This window comes from Microcebus murinus, chromosome X, assembly GCF_040939455.1.
Source record: "Microcebus murinus isolate Inina chromosome X, M.murinus_Inina_mat1.0, whole genome shotgun sequence".
NCBI classification, from domain to species: domain Eukaryota; kingdom Metazoa; phylum Chordata; class Mammalia; order Primates; family Cheirogaleidae; genus Microcebus; species Microcebus murinus.
Window position 1 is genome coordinate 103,493,566 of NC_134136.1, and position 17,550 is coordinate 103,511,115.

Below are 17,550 nucleotides of genomic sequence, written 5' to 3' on the forward strand. Positions count from 1 at the left end.
AAAATGCAAAGTGAAACAGCAAGTTCTAATGGAGAAGCTATAGCAAGTTATTCAAAAGACCCAGCTAAGATCATTGATAAACATGGCTACATTAAATGACAGATTTGATTTTCAATGTAGATGAAATAGTCTTATATTGGAAGAAGATGCCATCTAGGACTTGCATAGCTAGAGAGGAGAAGTCAATGCCTGGCTTCAAAGCATCAAAGTACAGTCTGACTCTCTTGTTAGGGGCTAATATAATGTGACTTTAAGTGAAGCCAATGCTCATGTACCATTCTAGAAATCCTAGGGCCCATAAGAATTATGCTAAATCTACTCTGCTTGTGCTCTATAAATGGAACAACAAAGCCTGGGTAACAGCACATCTGTTTACAGCATGGTTTACTGAGTATTTTAAGCCCACTGTTGAGACCTGCTGCTCAGAAAAGAAGATTTCTTTCAAAATATTACTGCTCATTGACAGGTTACCTGGTCACCCAAGAGCTCTGATGGGGATGTACAAGGAGATTAATGTTATTTTCATGCCTAATAACACAAAATCCATTCAAGCAGTAATTTCAATTTGCAGGTCTTATTATTTAATAAATACATTTTGTAAGACTATAGCTACCATAGACAGTGATTCCTTTGATGGATTTAGGTAAAGTAAATTGAAAACCTTCTAGAAAGGATTCATAATTTTAGATGACATTAAGAACATTTGTGATTCATGGGAGGAGGTAAAAATATCAATGTTAATGGGAGTTTGGAAGAAATTGATTCCAATCTTTATGGATGACTTTAAGAGGCTGAAGACTTCAGTGGAGAAAGTAACTGCAGATGTATTTCAAATAGTAAGAGAACTAGAATTAGAAGTGGAGCCTGAAGATATGACTGAATTGCCACAATATCATGATAAAACTTTAAGAGATGAGCAGCTACTTCTTATGAATGAGCAAAGAAAGTTTTTGTTTCTTTGTTTGTTTTTTTGTTTTTGTTTATTTTTCCTTCAGATAGGGTCTTGCTCTGTCACCCAGGCTGTTTGGAGTGGCATCATCATAGTTCACTGCAACCCTGAACTACTGGGCTCAGGTGATCCTTCTACCTCAGCCTCCTGAGTAGCTGAGACTACAGGTACACATACCACACCTGGCTAATTTTTTCTATTTTTTTGTCAAGAAGGGGGTCTTGCTCTTGCTCAGGCTGGTCTTGAACTCCAACCTAAATTGATACTCCTACCTTGCCCTCCAAAAGGACTAGGATTACAGGTATGAGCTACTACACCCAGCCAGAAAATTGTTTTTGAAGATAAAATCTAGTCCTGGTGAAGATACTGTGAAGTGAACATTGTAGAAATGACAATAAAGGATTTAGAATAGTACATAAACTTAGTTGATAAAGCAGTGGCAGGGTTCAAAAGGATTGACTCTAATTTTTAAAGAAGTTCTATTGTGGATACAATGCTATCAAATAGCATTGCATGCTACAAATTATACCATGCATCATCTCAGACTGCAGTACAATAAAATCAGAAATCAACTCCCACAGAAATACTCATCTCTACACAAAGTCATAGAAACTAAACAACCTACTACTGAATGATATCCAGATCAAGAAGGAAATTAAGATGGAAATCAAAAGATTCTTTGAACTAAATGATAAAGGGGACACAAGTTATCAAAATCTGTGCAATACAGCTAAAGCAGTCTTGAGAGGAAAATTCATAGTCATAAATGTTTACACCCAAAAGAAAGATCACAGATCAACAATCTAAATGAATCATCTCAATGAACTGGAAAAGAATGAACAAACCCAGCAGAAGAAAAAAATAACCAAGATCAGAGCAGAACTAAGTAAAATCAATAAAAAAGACTATCTAGAAGATTAATGAAACAAAAAGTCAGTTCTTTGAAAAGATAAAGAAAATCGATAGGCCTTTAGCTAGATTAACCAAAAGAAGAAAAGAAAGGAATCTAATAAACTCAATCAGCAACGCAAAAGGAGAAATTACAACTGATACCACAGAAATACAAAATATCATCTCTGAATACTGTAAAAATCTCTACATACATAAACTTGAACAAGTGGAGGAAATAGACAAATTCTTAGAAACACACAGCCTCCCTAGGCCCAATCAGGAAGAACTAGAATTCATGAACAGACCAATATCAAGTGCTGAAATTAAAGCAGCAATTAAAAAAATCTTCCAATAAAAAAATTTCCTAGACTAGATGGTTTCTCATCAAAATTTTCTCAGACCTACAAAGAAGAACTGGTACCTATCCTGTAAAAATTATTCCATGACATTGAGAAGGAAGGAATCCTTCCCAACATGTTTTATAAAGCCAACATCACCTTTATACCAAAGCCAGGAAAGGACTCAACAAAAAAAGAAAACTATAGACCAATATCCCTTATGAATATAGATGCAAAATTTCTCAATAAAATCCTAGCAAATTGAATTCAGTTGCTCATCAAAATAATAATCCATCATGACCAAGTGGGCTTCATCCCAGAGATGCAGGGATGGTTCAGCATATGTAAATCTATGAATGTAATTCACCACATAAATAGAAATAAAAACAAAGACGATATGATTCTCTCAATAGATGCCTAAAAAGCATTTGACAACATTCAGCACCTTTTTATGATAAGAATGCGTAACAAAATAGGCATAGAGAGCACTTACCTCAAAATGATAAAAGCCATCTATGACAAACCCATGGCCAACATCATACTGAACCAGAAAAAACTGAAAACATTCCTGCTTAGTACTGGAACCAGACAAGGTTGTCCACTATCACCACTTCTATTCAGCATAGTGCTGGAAGTCCTAGCCAGAGCAATCAGATAAGAAAAGGAAATTGATGTTATCCAAGTGGGGGTATAGAAAAATCTTTTATGAAAGAAAGAGTCAGCCAATATGGCAGATTTCATTGTTATCTTTTCTTTGTCTGCTCCTTCTTGGGCATCATTGTTATCTTTTCTTAAGAAATTGCCCCAGCCACTCCAGCCTTCGGTAACCACTACCCTGACCAGTCAGTATCCATCAACATTGAGACAAGATCCTCTACCAGTGAAAAGATTATGACAGGCTAAAGGCTCAGATGATCATTAACATATTTTTAGTTATAAAGTACTTTTAATTAAGATATATACATTGCTTTTTAGAGATAATGCTATCGTTCACTTAGTAGACTACAATATAGTATAAACATTATTTTTATATGCACTGTGGAACAAAAAAATCCATGTAATTCCCTTTAATGAGATATTTATTATTGTGGTGATCTGGAATGCAATATTTCTGAGGTATGTCTGTTTTATTTAGAATTGCCAGCATATACTGATACTAAAAAGCAGATTGACTTTAAGTTGATTTTATTATTGTTTTTAAATTATATACAGAAAATACATTTGCTTTTTCCTACTTCTTATGCCAGGCCTTTGAAATTACATTGTATTGTTGTGGGAAAATTGCCTCTTTTTAAGCAATTCAGATTCTTTTTTGATGTTAAACTTTTTCTCTGATAACATTTGGGGAATAAAGATGTTAAAGATCACCCACTTTTAAAATATTGAAGGATCTCAAGCATTCATGTCATCTTTACTAAGATCACTTACCCATGTTTTCCAATTGTATTTGAAAAACAGTGAATCAATCATTCTGTGAAGCATAGACAATGTACCTTATTATTGGTTAGATTTTATTCTTTATGCTATTTATACTACATAGAAATCTATTTTTAGATGACAGTAAAAGTTAACCACACATGCAGATGTGAAATACAATAATGGTTTCCCACACAAAAGATCTTATCTATTCAAAAGATATATTTCAAATTCTCTGATTACCTAGTATCCATCTTAGTTTCTTTGATAGTCATTGTTGTAATATGAATTCAAGATATTATGAGTAATTTATGATATTCATGTTTTAAAATCATTTAATTTTTCCTTTGAGGATACCACTCAATAAATATTATTTGTGTGTGTTTCTTTTAAAGAATTATCTTCTAGAAAAACTGATACTAGCTATCTTAATATTGACATAATTGCTTTGACTAAACTATGATTACCTTGTCACTGTTTTCTATCCCATTGTAATGCCAAAAAATTCAAAGTATTAATATAAGCGTGAGAAACATAGTTTCTGGTAGAGAATGATAAAGATAAAATTTCATACATGCTACTAAGCTAGTTAATTAACTTCAGTGCCTAAGTCTCTTTATCCGTCAAATGGGGATAATAATACTGCATAGCTCATTAGTTTGTTTTGAGGGTTAAGAAAGAAAATACATGGAAAATATAATAGTGTCTAGCATATTGTAAGCACTCAATATGCATGTTACAACATATAATACTAATTATTTATTTTCATTTTCTTTCCGTATTTTTAGAGGTAAGCAAAGACCCATATTTAACCAAATCATCCTTATAACTTTACTAATCTAAGAATTTTTATGACTGAGAAAGTCATACTGATAGTGAAATCTACATATACTTTAAACCGGCATCATTTTAAACATTTACATTAGCCATGGTTTTTGCAGTATAAGAGCATATCATAATATACAAAGCATGCAAACTGTATTTTATTGTTCCCTGTTGTAATTTTTAATTTATTTAAGAAACTTATTTGTAAGACTTTGCCTTAATAACACTGCTGAAAAGATTTCATCTAAGCATAATGTAAAGTAGTCTAGGAACCAATCCACTTTATTTAAAAGGCAGTAGTAATATTTTTCCTCAAGAAAATAAGACAGCCGCTTACCATATAACCAAATAAGTTAACAATGTCAAAAGGGCTCTCAACATATCTTTCTTCATCATAAAAAGTGAATATGATCAATCTGACTTCCAGAAGAGGCTCCCAAGGAGATAACAGTATACTAATAATACTAAGGTCAGGAAGCCTAGTTAGTTATTTTATACTTCTTATTTTTCTGACTGTCCCAGTGGTTCCAAGCCAGCATGTTTGACCCATGGCTAAGATTCAAGATGAATGAAACACACACAAAAAGGGCAAAGTATGATGGGACAAATAAGGAGAGATCATTTCCTATTATAAAGGCATTAACGTTTTTCAAGATGTGTGACCTCATGTTTTGAGCTGAAAGTGAAGGCATTTAAAGCAGAAAACCCAAATTGTGAGGGATGGCTGAAAGAACTCTTCAGTTTACAAAGAGAAATGCACCTTTTAATGAACTCAGTTGACTCTAAAATGAAATGGCTGGGAGCTACATAAGGAAGAGAAAAGAATAGAAACAGAATGAAGAACATCCAGATTTACAGCATCCCTGAAGGCAGCTGAGGGGATGACCCCATTACTTTCATTGAGCAATTTGTTCCATCTCTCCTCACAGATACCCTCACCAGGACTTCTAAAATAGAAAAATGCACAACATCCCTTAGCCCTTTCCACTGTCTCAAAAAGGTCCCCAAACTTTGTTTATTAAGGTTTTAGAACTTCATGCTTTACTATTTTTAGTGTTTGTTTAATTTCTATTTTTTCCTCTGTTTATTTTTCTCCTTGACCTAGATCATGGAATCATATACTAAGAGGACATTTTTCTAAATGCAAGTTGTTAGAAATAACTTGGCAAAGACTGGCACAATTCACAGTATCCTGCAGCAATAGAATTAATGAGGAGTTTGTTTTTTTATCTACGACTAATTAATTTTTTGATGATTTTGAAATATAAATGCTAAGAAGAAAATTTGAAGAAATAAGTTTAGAAAGATAATTTATATCTAAAATGTTACAAGCATTTTATGAAACACTATCAGCTTAACCAACAGCTTGGTTTTTATAACTTCAATAGATACCCTTTACAACATTCAAACAATTTATGTTGTGCTCTTAAATATCTTTATCCAGTCTATATGGGAACACGCATAAAGGACTGTTGTTAAATGCCATCATCCTTAGCAGCATTTGGGCTTTGTTTCTCGAGTCTTATACTGTACTGATATTTTTTCTTCCTTGTAGAAACTAAAGTTCTCTATCAGGAAAGCATTAGTTGGATCCTCATTTATAAGCAGCTGTAACAGCATGAGAGCCGGCTCTAGAGAGAAAATCATGTAATCTTCAGTTGTGCAATCTGGTGATTAAATTGGGCAGAGAAAAGAGTTCTAGTTATATGAAAAGCATCTACCTTGTTAGGGAATCTGCACCAAAAACATGCATAGAGGCTCCACTTCATGCCATGCTCTGTGTTAAATGGTGGGTATAAGCTGTGGAAAGCAAACACTAGCCACCTCCCTGGTCAGGCTCCAGTGAGACTAGGTGCATTGCAGGAGGAATGCATTACTTTGCTCAAGAGCTTATTAAGGCTTTGAAAAAATGCTTTCTTTATATTATTTGACATTTTATACATTTATGTAATGTGGCTACCTTTGAAGATGTCAAGGTGAAAAAAAAAGCACATTTTAGGGCTGACGTCTGATTTTAGAATCATCCATACAGCTCTGTTTCTGTTTATTTCTATAATACCATTAAAACCAATTAGCCAAATATTTATTAAGTAGCTAGTACATGGGAAATTATGCCAAACCTTCTATTATTAGATTAAACTGGGGGCAAGCAACTTTTTTATGTAAAGAGCCAGATAAAAAATATGTTCAGCTTTGCAGGCCATACAGTCTCTGTTGCAACAACTCAGCTCTGCCTTTGTAGCATGAAAGCAGTCATAGACAATATGGACACAAATGGGTATGGCTGTGTTCCAATAAAACTTTATTTATAGAATCAGGTGGTCTGATTTGGCCTACAGGACTTTTTTGGTTGACCCTGGAATTAAGTAAAGAATATGACAGGTTTCCTGCTACAAAAGGGCTTGTTATAAGAATTATGGTATTTAATATATGTAGGGTACTTAGGAACCATGTCTAACATGTAGTAAATGCTATCAATGTATTATAAACAATAATAATATTATTATTAAATATAAAATTCTAAGGAAAACACATCTAGACCATTTCTAGGACTCACATCATACATATGTATTTCTTTAAAACCTGGATTAGTGACCACTACTGTACCTGAATTTCAACTTATCAACCATACAAATATGTGGTGAGGGATTTTGTGGATGACAACCTTCAGATGTTTCGATGTTTCATTTGAATATTACATAAATAGGGTCTACCTCGAATAATTGATATGAATGGAGTCAATAATATTTTAGACTATTTTTTTATTTACCATTTATGTACTCTTTAAACTTCTAGCCATTTCCCCAAACTTGGATTATTCAAATGATATATATTGATTTTATGTTTATACTCCAGCCTTATTTTTTTTTGCATAATATAGATATAATCCAGGATTTCTGGGCAATAAAGACAATTGAATACCAGTATTCTCAAATATTCTTCTCTCCCACAATGACATATTCAATCACAACTCTACCTTCTATACACTATTGTTGATTTTACCAGATCTTTAGAAAAATCTGAAATCTAAAACATGTTAGTTTTTTGGCTACAACACTTTATTTAGAGAAGAGAAAGATATGAAATTTTGGATTCAGTGGCCTATAACAGCAATGATTTGGTTAGGCATCCCCAAGTTTCAGTAATACATAGGCCTCCCTGACATTTAGGATTCTTTCTGTAATCTGTCTTCCTATTTGTAGGTAAGAATGAATAGAAAATATGATACTCTAACTTGTGAATTCAAAAGGTAATGTTTGAATGCCTATACCATACCCAGATTAAGTGTCCCTGCACTCATGAAACTAATATGTTCATGCAGCAAGATAACAAATAAGTTTTTAAAAAATGGATATGATTTTCACTATGGAAATGCTGTCATAAAAACTGGAGAGACAAAGTGAAAGAGTTGTGAAAAAATAGAGAACTATTTTAAATAGAGTGGTCTTGAAAGGCTATTCAGAGAAGGAGACATAGAACTCTGAGGTTAACATGAGATGGTGTGGGTCGGGCAGTGCTGTGAACTTTACTAATATTTTACCAAGATCATTCTGGTAGATCCAGTGGTAGTAGATATACCAGCAGGGAAACTATTACAATGTCTCATTGGAAAATGATGGTTGTTGGACTGCAGTGGCAGCAGAGGCAGTGATGGGAAGAGGTGATTCAGTGTATGTGTAGAGGTAGAACTAATAAAAATTGCTATTGAGTTGAGTTGGAAATAGGGTGCTGGAAATAGAGCAGAGTCAGGGTTGCTTCCTACGTGTTGGTGTGTGCATCTGGTGTATTGTGGTGCCATTTACTAATAAGGGGAAGTTTACAGGGGTAGAAAGTTGTCAAGAATAAACAGTTTAGTTTTAGCTATGTTAGATTTGAGAGGCCTTCTCTATATTCAGATGGAGCTGTTGAGTAGACATTTAAAACATTGGAGTCTAGAGTTCATGGGAAAGGTTTGAATTGCAGATGTAAATTTGAGAGGATTCAGCGTTTAAGTGGTATTTAAAACTGTTAGTCCACCTTAACACTTGTACCCCCATAATACGCTAAAATAAAAAAAAAACTGTGAGTCCATATATTATCAAGATAGTAAGTGTGGACAGGGACGTCCATGTACTGAATCCCAGGGTATGTCAATTTTAGATGTCTAGCAGAGGAGATAAACCTTCGCAGAAGACCAAAGAGTAAAAAGGGAATTGAAAGGAAAACTAGGAGAGTTCCATGGCCCCCAAGCCAAGTAGAACATACTTTGAGATGGAAGATATAATCAGTTGGTAAATGCTATAAAGAGGGTAAGATGAGAACTGACAAAATTGATTATTTGATTTAGCAAGATGTGGGAGATTGGTGGCCTTGAAGGGTTTCAATGGAGAAATTAAAAACTACAATTGAAGAAAAAAATGAGAGATGAAGAAGTAGTGAGTATAAACTAGTCTTTTATTGAGTTTGCTATAAAAGGAAGCACAAAAATGGTCTAGTACCTAAGTAAAGAAATGGGACTCAGTAAGTTTGTTTTTTAAATGGGTGTTATTATATTACATTTATATGCTAATGGGAATGTTCTAGTAAGAAAGGAGAAGTTTATGATGCAGAAGAGAAAGGGGGATGTTTAAACAGCAAATTCTTTGAGTAGACATGAAAGAATGGAATCCATTGTGCCAGTGTAGGATTTGGCCTCAGATAATAGTCAGATACAGTAATAGTAATGGCCATCATTTAATATGGGCCACATGCTGTTCTAAGTAATTTACATATATTAACTTATTTATTTCTTAAAATAACCCTGTAAACTAGATTTTATTATCTCCATATTACATAGACAGACTCTGAAATACAGCAAGATAAGGTAGTAACTGGTGGACCTAGTTTCCAAACTAAGGTTATCTGGTTTCAGAGAATACCACTCTAGAGAATTCAAACATTATAACTAGAAAAAAGGCAAAATATACAGGTAAAGTTAAGGGAATTTTTCATATTTTGTCATAATAGGATTAGATAGTGTAGTTCTTATTGATTGGGTTTTTCAATAAAATGGAAAGTAAGATTATCATCTGAGATTGAGAAGGAGGAATAGGCCATTGAGGGAGGGGCAATTTGATGGATGAAGGAGAGATGAACAATTTGAGGGGTGAGGGCAAAAAGTATGAAATACTTGTCAAGTAAAATGGCTATGGGAATGATTTGCAATACCTGCCAGTGCCAAGGAGACTTTAAGATTTTTGTCATTATTTTAAAGTGAGATGTATCATTCATTATATGACACAGAGAGAACTAATTTCCATCCACCTTTGCTTCAAAGCGTCACCAGTGAAATATAAATGGCTGGACTGACAGGAAATCTAAAGGAATAGAGCACGTCCTTCGTTTTCTCATCTGTCATCCTGATATTTGGGGTGGAGGTGCGATGGCTAGAACTTCACTAGTCATACTGGACCATGGAGATAAGTATCATACTCTAGAGTTGGTGAAATACTGAGCCAGACAGAAGTTTGTTTCTTGGTGACTTCATCGAAGTGCAACAGTATCCTGGACTCTTTGCCTGCAGATGTTTCAAATGTGAGCCAGAAATAAACTTATACCTTGTCTAAGCCTGCTAGGGAGCCTCTCTTTCTTACAGCCAAACATAATCCTAACTTATCAAGAATTTGTTTTCAGAAGGGACTTGTTAAAGTAAAATATGGTCTACTAGAGGGAAACAGGTGGTTAGCAGCAAGACTCAGATGTTGCAGCATCTCTCTACATAGGCCACTGCTTTGCTGTACACATGGGATATAGGGAGAATTATTTTAAATATGCCTTGGATTTTTTTTTTCAGGTAGGTAAAATGGAGAAAGAAAAGCAGATTCCACAGTTTCCTTTAGTAACAAATTTAAGTCTCTAGCAAACTTCACTTTCAGGAACTGCTTCCATGTATGTCACTTAATATTTCTACAGCTTCATCTAATTCCCATTTTCTTATATACTAAACCCAAGAGACACATTTAGTTAAAATTTTTAACAAAATGTTATGCTTTTCAAATCTTTCAAATGTAATTTAACCTTACTACTGCCTATCACAGGGAATCCAAAACTGGCTTATACTTACCTTGTTTCACTTTGATGGATTCTTACGATCTCTATTATTTTTTTAAAGATTTACTTTGGTTTATAACAGTATAACTACAATAAAACTATAGTCACCAAAGTAAACAATAACATGTTCCTTGTCAAATCTAAGGTCTATTTCCTTGCTCTTGGCCTTTGTTTCTTATCTTGCCCTTTCTCCCTAAACTGAGAACCAACATCATGAAGGGCATATCAAATAGAGACAGATTAGCCTGTGCTGGAATCCTTTTGGTCATTTACTAGTTAGTTTGTGACCTTAGCTAGTCAGGATTTTTTTCTCTGATCCTAACTTGCCATCTATAAAGTGAATTGGGTTAAAGATTGAATGAGCTAATTTTGTACATTCACATTTAGCTTCTATTTTGTAAACTTTCTTTGCTTAAATTCACATCATGCACAGCCTCCATTGGTACCTGTTGCTATTTGCTGGCGTCTTACATCTTTGCCCCTTCTTCTTCTTTTCTATAATCACTTTTCAAGTCTTCAACATGGTATTCCTGGGTAGACATCATTCGCTGCTAACTGTGTTCCTGCCAGTTCTCCAGTTTCTTCTACTGAGCCTCCTTGTCCCTTAGCAGGTCTGCCTTCTTACTACTGTATAGCTCCTGCTTGCACCAATTTTTATGTCTTTGCTCTTGCATCAATTTCCCTTTGCATGTAATAATCTCTAGTTCACTAACCTGTATTTATAACTCCCTTTAAGACCATATTTAAGTCTCACTTGCTCCCAGAAGTCATCATTTACTAGCTTCGTCACAATTGAGACATCTCTTATATCAAGTTTCTTCTCTATATGCATATAATGTATCTTCTTATATCTTTAAATTCCTCCTGTTTCTAGTTGATTTTGTTTTAGGCTAGTCTTAATTATCCATTTAAGATATAAAATCTTCCTTGTCTTCATGATCCATTTAGGGAGTAAAACTTCCTTAATTTTAAGGAAACTAAAAATATTTCTTCTCTGCTATCCCCTGTACCATGTTTTGTAGTGCTATGACTATGGGGAGAATTTATTAATTTATGCATGCTGAATTTAATATTTAAAAGCCTTTAAATAAATGAAGACTTGTACTACAATGTCTCTTTGCTTTCTTAAACTCGAATAGTCTTAGTTACTTTTAAATATTTTACCTATTGTTATTTTTATTGTATATTTCCTCTAAATTCAAATTTTTATATTCTTCTTTAGTTGAGATCCAGAATTAGCTACACTGCCATCATGTAATCAAATTCATGTAGAGTAGATTGGGGAGTTTAATTCTCAGCATCTCCCCTTACTTTTGCTTTCAATTTTTAATTTTAATTTAATATTAATTACTTTAAAATTCAACTTAAGGTCAGTCATTCATTATAATCCATAAAGTTGATGAATATTTAATTGTTTGTTATTTCTTTACTAAATATTATAGTCAAGCCAATAGCTGAACAATGCATACCTTGATGTGCAGGTATAGTTATGCAAACTGCATATGCACTAAGGGGCTAAAAGAAAGAAGTAATTAAAGTGAGATACATTAATCAATGAAACTTCTTGGACTACAAAGTGAAAAAATTAAAGGTTTTATTTTATTTCTTTTAATTGAAGTGAAACTCACAGAACAAAATTAACCATTTTCTTTTCTTTTTGCTTTTCTTTTCTTTCTTTTTGGAGACAAGGTCTCACTCTCTTGTCCAGGCTGGAGTGCAGTGGAGCAATCATAGCTCACTGCAGCCTCAAACTCCTGGCCTCAAGATACTCACCCAAGCCTCCCAAAGTGCTGGGATTACAAAGTGCGAGCCACTATGCCTAGCCAAAATTAAACATTTTAAAGTGAACAAACAGTGGCATTTAGTGTAGGCTTTGTTTTTATTTTATTTCTACCAGCTTTATTTTTGAGGTACAATTTACATACCATACAATTCACTCACTTAAAGTATAAAATGTAATAGCTTTTTAGTATATTTACAAAAGTATGGAAGCATCACCACAACCAATTTTAGAACATTTTAATTAACCTGAAAAATAAATATCATATCCATTAGAAGTCATTTCTTATTCCCCCATATCCACTAATCATTAATTTTCTAGGCAACCATTAATCTACTTTTTGTCTCTAATGATTTGACTATTCTGGACATTTAATAGAAATGAAAATATATAATTTATGGCCTTTTGTATCTGGCTTCTACTTAGCATAATATTTTCAAGTCATCCATGTTGTAGTATGTATTCCTACTTCATTTTTATTGCTGAATAATATTCCATTTGATGGATATATCATATTTTATTTATACATTCATCAGTTGATGTTCATTTGGCTTGCTTTCATCTTTCGGTTACCGTGAATAGTGCTGCTATGAACATTTGCTTACAAGTTTTTGTTTGAACACCTGTGTTCACTTCTTTGGGGTATTTCCACTTCCCTAGAAGTGCAATTGTTGTATCATATATTAATTGAAGATCTGAAAAACAAATCTTTAGTAGATTTTAAAACCGAGGTATTTATCATTTTATTGTAGGTTTTACTTATACATTTGATCACTGTGTTATTGTACCACTATAGGTATTTCCTGATTTGTTTGTGCCGTAGTTTCATCACTAAATGACAACTTCCTTGAACTTTTTAGGAAAACTATATCATTTACAGAATAGAAATATGAAAAGTGATTTATGATTCTTAGAGATGAACACTTCCCTAATCCCTAATTAAATGTATTGTTATCCCCATGTTAACACATTGAGAGAAAAGGAAAATTAGATCCCTAACATACTATTAATATTATTTTCTTTATATATATCTTTCGTGTTGCTGTCCCTGAATAGTTGTGCTTAATTTAAATGCTCGTGTCTGCTTGCCAATGGGAAGCAGCTGAGAATTCAACTGTGCTAGGTTTTGCCTGAACACATACATGTTCTGCTAACTCCTCTGCTAATTAAATGGCTTTGTGATACATTTTGTATCATTTAATTCCATGAGGAATCCGGGGAAATATTGTAATTTGCTAAGTACAATAGAAACAACCAAAGTAGGTATTGTCCACAGTTTATGAGAAATTGTTCTCAACATAGTCCAATATGGAGTGATGGTTTAAAACCTTTTTGTTACTTAAATAAATAAATATTTGGGCAGCACTGAGCTGGCAAGAGAAAAGCAGCTTGACTCTGCTAGAAGTGAATGGAATGAGCATAATACTCAAAGAAACATAAACAATAAGTCTAAGTGAGAGTGAAATAAATTATTTGTAAAAATAACCCCAGGACATGGCCTAATGCAGTGAGATAACATAGACCTACTAATATAATCCCAGTTGACAAAGCACATTTGGTTATACCATATTGTTTAGAACAGGGGTCCTCAAACTTTTTAAACAGGGGGCCAGTTCACTGTCCCTCAGACTGTTGGAGGGCTGTTGGAGAGTGCGGCGCACATTCCACACGTGCGCACTGTGGGCCCAGGACAAGTCAGCTGCTAAGCAGGACAGACAGTGGCAGCAAAAACACCTGGTGGGCCGGATAAATGTCCACGAGGGCCGCATGTGGCCCGCAGGCCATAGTTTGAGGACGCCTGGTTTAGAGTTTCAAAGATTTCTAATTTATAGTAGGAGCAAGCTAAGTCTTCACATTCTTCTTTTGTTTTCCTTTATTCTTCACTTTTTGACTGTGTTGAGTTTAGGAAAACACACTCTTGTCTTATCGGTGGTTGTTTGGATAAGAGAACAGTACATCTCCAAATGGAGCAGCAATTCATCTTCATCAGAATTTCCTAAGAGGAGTGTACTTGCAAAAATGCAAAGTTTCACAGCCCTATATCATAACTCTTAAATCAGAACCTCTTAGGGTGGGGCCCAGGAATGTACATTTTATCAGTATTCCCAAGTGATTCTCCCATATGCTAAAGTTTCAGAACCATCACACTGTACTGCACATTCGGCTGTACTTACTATGGTTTAGCAGATTGGTTAAAAACATGGATGTTGGTGTCAGGCTTATTTGAGTTCAAATTCTGAATCTGTTACTTAATTGTGATCTAACTTTGGGCAAACCACTTAAATTCTTTCTGTCTTCACTTTCTTCAACAGTTAACTTTGAGATATAAGATGATTGTAATCCCTATTTGCCTGGGAGAGTCCAGGTTAAAGACCATAATGCTGCCCAATTATTAATGGAATCTTTCTTCATTCTCAAAACTATCCCAGTTTGGATGGTAAATTATATGATCACCCCAGCATGCCTATGTATTAATTTATTGTGATGATGGATTATATGACATAACTTCTTTAATTGATTTAGCACAATTGGCACACAGTACATATTTTTAAATATTCTTATGAATATTGCAATTTTTAAAAAAAATCAAATAAAATATGTAGTTATTTACCTTACCAGAGTACTCAGGATTGCCTACTGCTTTAATTACTTTAAAAGATTGCATTTCATGGAAAGGAAGTCACTGGTTATTGATTGTTGGCTAGTTTTGTCCTCTGTGGGTAAAAGTCTTTAAGTCATTTTGTTCTTGCTGTTTTTACTACTTTTGTCATGCCAGTTGGCATTGTTTTGTTCTAAAAAACCTTTGTAATAGATATTTTTGGGGAAAAACATTCAAGAAAATGGTAAGTCTGTACAGTGGAACTATAGTGTGACACAGGTATTATTGTCTATAAGCCCCCTTATCTACAAAAGAGAAATATGACATTTTTCTTCTCTTATTAGCTTCTTGATGAAAAATCTCATTATGCTGTCTTTAGTTTGCTTTTTACTCTCAAGCAAGTATGTTATAGCAAGGATAAAGAGATTTTTAGGGGTTGTTCTTATAAATAGATGGAAATCCTGGATTCTCTACCTAGACAAATCTATGTTTATATCCCTATTTAGCCACTTACCTAAAGGAAAAGTTATTTAGCTGCTCTGAGCTTATGTGTCTTTATCAGTAATCTCCTATATGGTGCTGTGATGATATGAAATAATGCACACAGAGTCCTTAGCAGCATGTCCCTGCTCTTAGTTATCATTGTCTAATACCATTATTAAGAAGAATATTGAAAATGGTCTTAAAATTATGTGGGCAGCAGATGTTAGTGTAGCCTGTGACTTATTTGGCTCATCAATTTCTTTCTACTTTATTCAGATTTTTACTTCTCCATTCATAATAATGTTGCTCTTCCTTGTGAGAAGGAGGGAAGAAAAAAAGTAACGTGGTTTAAGGAGAATAAAGAAATCACAGTATCTGAACATTTAAGAAAGAACTCAAGAATAAAGGCCCAAGTGACATAGCAGACATCTTTTGTTTTGCATTGCCTGATTGTCAACATAATGACCATAAGTGGTTGAGATTTTCATACTCAAGGCCCTATTCTAATACCTTTCAGAAAGTACTTTATTTTATTTTACTTCCAATAAGGCATCATTCTCAATGAAATATGGAGAATTTTGTGATCAACATGAGAACAAATATATTCCAAATAGAATAGTATCAAACCTGAAGTATCCTCCATCATTTTCATCCATGAACTGCTGATATTTAAAGTATAGAAGGAAAATAGAAAGATAGATTCAACAAGTATTACTTTCATAAATTACAGCCCTCATGGCTGCCATAATGTTGCAAATATGTTTTTGCAATTTTGCAATACCTACATTGTGAATGTTGATAAATAAAAGCAACTTTCAAGCATCAATTATCTAGTTCAAAATAATACATATTAGGTTATCTGGAATTAATTATTTCATGCCAAAATTAAGTGACTATGTGAGAACGTTTAGTGTGTAAGTCACACTTTCAATAATGTTTGTATCAACTACAATATTTTTCAATGAACCATCATCCTTATAATGAACATGGTGTTATTATAAGGAAGCTGGCAGTACCAGTGGTACTTTGTGTTTTCTCCTTTTATGTTTTCATTTAGATTTAAGATGTTCCTGGTTTCATTTCCAAGTTGGCATGAATTAACAGTAAATAGGAATCTGCTGGCTTGTGTTACATTTGCTTTTTAGATACCTCTAGGGAAAGAATGGGGAGAATTCAGAGTAGTAATCAGTTTTGAGTGAGGTTACCTAGATATAGGTCTTTCTTTTATCCAAACATCAAGTCAAATTTCTTAGCCCGTAATCAGGAGGAACCATGTTGATTTATCAACTTATTGATAGATATATGCTTTGATTAAGGAGTCACAGGGAAAGGAGAAGGTAATATCCCCATAGATTAATGATTGTAGGTTTTCAGCAGTTAAGAATTTCATTCAATCTAGAAAACAACTTCTAAGAATCATTAATAGTGCAGTTCTTAGGAGTAGGGTTGATTAAAATTATGAATAATGTATATAATGTAATATGTGCTAGAAAGAGCACATTGGCTTTAACTCATGATTAAGCATCCATGATTAATTCCAGCTTTTTACTTTAGCATTGACTTAGATTTTTGGAAGGAGAATACCTCCAGAGAGTTAAAGGATGGGCCAAAAAAAAAAAAAAAAGTAAAAATAAATACTTCAAAAGTAGATATGCTTTGTGCTCCTGATAACTTTGCATCATACAATGGGTTTCCATTAACCTGGCTTACATTATCAGTCAGAATAGTCTAGGTTACATTGTAGTAGCAGTCTTCAAATATCAATGGGCTAAAACTAAAAAAGAAAAGATGTGTTTGCTCTTGCTACATATCCATTTCAGAATGGGATTGGGGGATGTGGGCTGTGCTTCATGTTATCTTCATTCAGACTAAGGCCTGAGGAATACTACACCATGTGGAATGCTGCTGGTCATTGGCAAGAGGAAGGGGAGTGCTGAAACTCTTGCAATTAAATTAAATGCTGTGGTCTCAAAATGACCTATAATACTTCTGTCCACATCTCTTTGACCAGAATTATTTTCATTATTTTGCCAGTGGTAAGGTGGCAAGCAAGTAAAATTCTCCCATGTGGCTAGAAGGAGAAAAATAACCAAACTAAGATGAGCATATCTCCACATATGACGAACAAAGTAGCCATTAGAGCAAAGGTCCAGGCATCCCACCTTGGCAAACAGAGCATGATTAAACCTACAGCTGCTGA

General features: G+C 34.0%; 1 protein-coding gene across 1 annotated transcript in view; it reads left to right on the top strand.

Annotated features, from left to right (window-relative positions):
- Positions 1-17,550, top strand: part of IL1RAPL1 (interleukin 1 receptor accessory protein like 1) — a 1,316,165-nt gene that overhangs the window by 271,840 nt on the left and 1,026,775 nt on the right. The window lies entirely within an intron of this gene.